General features: G+C 47.3%; 1 protein-coding gene across 1 annotated transcript in view; it reads left to right on the top strand.

Annotated features, from left to right (window-relative positions):
- Positions 1-3,866, top strand: part of MASP2 (mannan-binding lectin serine peptidase 2) — a 12,788-nt gene that overhangs the window by 3,366 nt on the left and 5,556 nt on the right.

The following is a 3,866-nucleotide window of genomic DNA, read 5'->3' as shown; positions in this document are numbered from 1 at the left end:
CAGGTGAGGTTTGCCCGGCTGACCTCTGCCTGGCTCTGCCGCACAGTTCGCAACCCGGGAAAGCTTATGTGTGGTCAAGCAGCAAAGTGTCCGTTTGAGTCAGCACAGTGTTTGGCACCTCAGGATTCACTTTGCAGTGATCACGGACAGCTCACTAAATACTGTTGTGGGTGGGAAGATGATTTCTTTGAGGCCTCCAGTGCTGAAATGCAGAATTGGATCTAACTTCTGGTGCTTAAGGCTGCCTTGGCATTCAGCTTCCCAACTCCGGCCTGTGACAGACTGTCTCTAGCCGTGGCTGTTTGGCTCTGATTTAAGATTCAACCCCCCCAGATCTCCAGTGTATTGGAACAGACCTGTTCATTCAACCTCCCCTTCCTAAAGTGATGGCTTTTAGCGCAAGTGTGTGGATTCACTGACGCTATAAAGCGTGTGCCTGGTCTTAACGGGAAGGTGCAAAATGAGCAGCTGTGAACTAGCAAACTAGCAGCTTTGTGGTGTCTGTTCACATGCGCATGCTTCTGCCCCCGCCTTGAACATCTCGCTGGCAGAGGGTGCTTACCAGCAAGATTGAGGGGCTGGGCTGCCCTGATGGGTGGAGATGTGTGCATTGGGAATCACCGTAGCTCAGCTGATGTGCTGGAATCTGGTCGCATTGCAGAGGCCTTTAGATGCAAGTGCTGAAGCCGCTCCAGCTGCTGGGCTGCAAAGCAAAGCAACGGTCTCTGCTGATAGCTGTCATGAGATGAGGGCAAAGCCACCCCTGTGATGGCTGGACTCCTGTCTGAGCAGGCTGATACTGACAGGCGCTTTTTTTTTTCCCTTTTTTTTTCAGCGTGAGATAATTAAGCTTCTCCTTCCTTAGGCAGAGCAGGCTGATACTGACAGGCACTTTTTTTTTTCTCCTTTATTTTCCAGCGTGAGATAATTAAGCTTCTCCTCGCTTAGGCAGAGATGGAGACAGATGTGCTGGGAAGAGCTGGTTTGCCCTCCCTCCTGACCTGCCTGTTGCGGTACGCCCAAGGGCTGCAGGTTTCTCTTGCTCTGTCACTTGTACGTCTTGGTTCCTTGCCTTTCAGACCTGCCTCCTGCAGACAATAAAGAGGCTGTTTCTTGTTGAAAGCTGATGACAGCCTCTGGGGCATTCATTTTCTCATGTGTCACTAGGCAAAAAGGAAGGAAGATAAGGCAGGAGTCGATAAGAGAGAAGCCATCAAGAATGGCCCCTGAGCATCACAGCTACCTGAAGACTCTTTGAATTTCTTACCCAGCTCTTGTTGCTTCACCTTCCATAGATCTTAAGCTGCAAAAACACCAGAACCACAAATGCGTTCCCTGATGTTCCTTTTAGATAAGCTCTTGTCTGCACCCAGATTTGGAGATTAAAAGTATTTATATTCAGAGTCCATTCACTTTTTGGAAAGGTTTGAATGTTTATTTTATCCAAATTTTGTGACTCTAGCATAATGGCTGAACTGTTTTCTGGTGAGCAAAGCCTAAGAGTTCCAGCAGTTTGGTAGTGTGAATGTCACCAGGGCAGCTTAGGTGTCTCCCTTCATACTAGAGAAGCCAGCAGTGCCCTCCCCACAATAGCTGCCCCCCCAGGGATGCTGTTCTTCAGCACACTTACTTGTGGCATTGACTGATACACAGTCCCTCACAGCGCCTCTGGCTGCTCCGCATTAACATCCGCTTGCTGCACCCTCTTTGGGCAGGGACCATCTTCCGAAAACATGTTGGAGAAATGTCTTCCTCTGTACTTGTCGGCGACTAGAGCTCCCAACGCTGTGGACGAAAGAAACATAACGATCATTGCAAGAGGTCAGCAAATCAGAGCTGAGCAGCTCTAGGTGAACTGCTGAAGATAAACCAGGGCTTTGTTTAAAAAGCTCGAGGGATTAAGGAGCGTTAGTCGATCAGCATTTCCTTATTTCTGCAGTTTAGCAGGAGTTGCTTTTAATGGTAATTTACGAGGCTCAGTTTCTCCAGCCCCATCCCCACTCCTTAGTGCCCGCGGTAAACAGCGGAGGAACCCAGTTCCAAGCGAGCATGGGAGGGGATGGAGAGTCTTTGAGATGAGACGCTTGACCCATTTCAGGTCATTGCATTTGCAGGCTTCTCTGTTGCCTTAGCAAGACACTCGCTACCAGCTTTGAAAACCCACCTGCAAAAAGAGAGGTGGTGCCACTGCCGTGATGTGCGGGGAAGATGCTCAGGAAGTGCGGAAGAAGGTAGATGCTGCAGGGAACTGGGTCTGACGTAGCTGTGCAAGCAGTTACCAGGGCTTGCCTCTGCTGTATTTAATCTCGTTAGAAGCTGTTTCATGGTCACAGTGAATTGTGATCAAAGCAGCTTGAAATTTTGTCATGGCTCAGTGATACAATTTATGACCCACCTTTCATTGGAGACCTAATGAGCCCATGACAATGGACTTGAAAGTTTTAAAGGCATCATTTTTCAGAGTTCAAGCCTCTGGCAAACAGCTCCCTGTGATCCTAATAAAAATATGGCCTGAGCATAATTGAGCACTCTCTGGACAGTTTTAAAACTTGGACTGAGAAGTCAAGGGACAGCATTTCTCCTGGCAGATGTTAAAAAAATTACTTGATCCTTTTTGTGCTGGTTAGTTTATGAATTTCTTGCTTGCAGACTTATGGAAAAAAATACTGCCCTGACAAAGGGAGCTCCCAGCGGCCACATCCAGGAGAAATTAGGAGTAAAGTAAGGTCTAGTCTAAGCCTTTTCATCTTCAAGCTGCTTGTTCCCTTGGACTAGCAGAACATCTTCTGTTGGGTCAGCTAGTTTTGGCCATTTGTGTGAGTGCAAGTCAAGAGGGTTTACTGGCGGTGACTCACATTTTTCCAAGCTGTATTATGAAATTCTCACATTAAAAATAGGAATGTGAATTTAAAGGAGAGAGATGTAACGAAGCATGAAGAACTACTAATCTCTATCCATGTGTATGTGCGTGTGTTACCACACAGTCGTCTTTTTTCCACCATTTCTCTCTTACATGTTTTTATGCTGAGCTTTACTCTCATGACATTCCTTTCAACATAAAGGAAGGAAGATGACACGATCCTTACGGTAAACAGAAGCCAAGGTGTTGCCGCCCCTCTGGCTCTGAGGCTCTTGTAAGAGAGAACGCAACCTTTCCAACCTGAGCACCCCTTCTTCACCCAGGAGAGCCCAGGCCTGGGGAAAAACGCCTTTGTAGGTAATAGGAAAGGATTGTGATGCAGAGCTGGCAGAAGATTGGAAATTCTGACTTCTTAATGCTTTCAGGAGGGAGCTCGGGGTGTGAAGATAGCACTTACCATACTGTGGCTTGCAAGACTTCCCGCTGAGTCTGTTTTCAGATCCAAGGATTTCATGTTTTCATTCCTGTCTCTTTCTCTGTCTGCCTCCAGACGGCTCCTGTAGGGGCTGCAAAGCTGGAACAGATATTAGCAGCTAGAGGAAGTTACAGTTTGACGAGAAGCAGATTTTTTTGCTCTCGTGTGGCAGTGAGCAGTGCACTGCTAAAGCTGCCTGTTAAGGAGGTTTTGGGGTGTTGATTAACCTGGACTTACAGCAGGTGGAGGAAAGCATTATAGTGGGACCTTAAAGCCTGGGGAGAGGCAGGAAACTCTGTCATGGGCACCTGCAGCAGCTCAGGAGAGTGTGTGGAACACATGCTATATTCCTACAAAGCCATCAAATGCTGCTGTAGTTTGAGGCACAGTCAGTGGAATTAGAGAAGTGTTCATTTAGCTGGGAAGAATGAGGTAATAACAATTCAGGAAGAAAAAACCACACTTGCTGATAATCTTTTATGAGTGTAGCATGAAAGGAAAAGATTTCATTTCCACTGCAGCTGAGCTGAT

Source organism: Buceros rhinoceros, unplaced genomic scaffold, assembly GCF_000710305.1.
Source record: "Buceros rhinoceros silvestris isolate BGI_N320 unplaced genomic scaffold, ASM71030v1 scaffold16404, whole genome shotgun sequence".
Taxonomy (NCBI): Eukaryota; Metazoa; Chordata; class Aves; order Bucerotiformes; family Bucerotidae; genus Buceros; species Buceros rhinoceros.
This window is presented reverse-complemented; position numbering and strand designations above follow the sequence as displayed.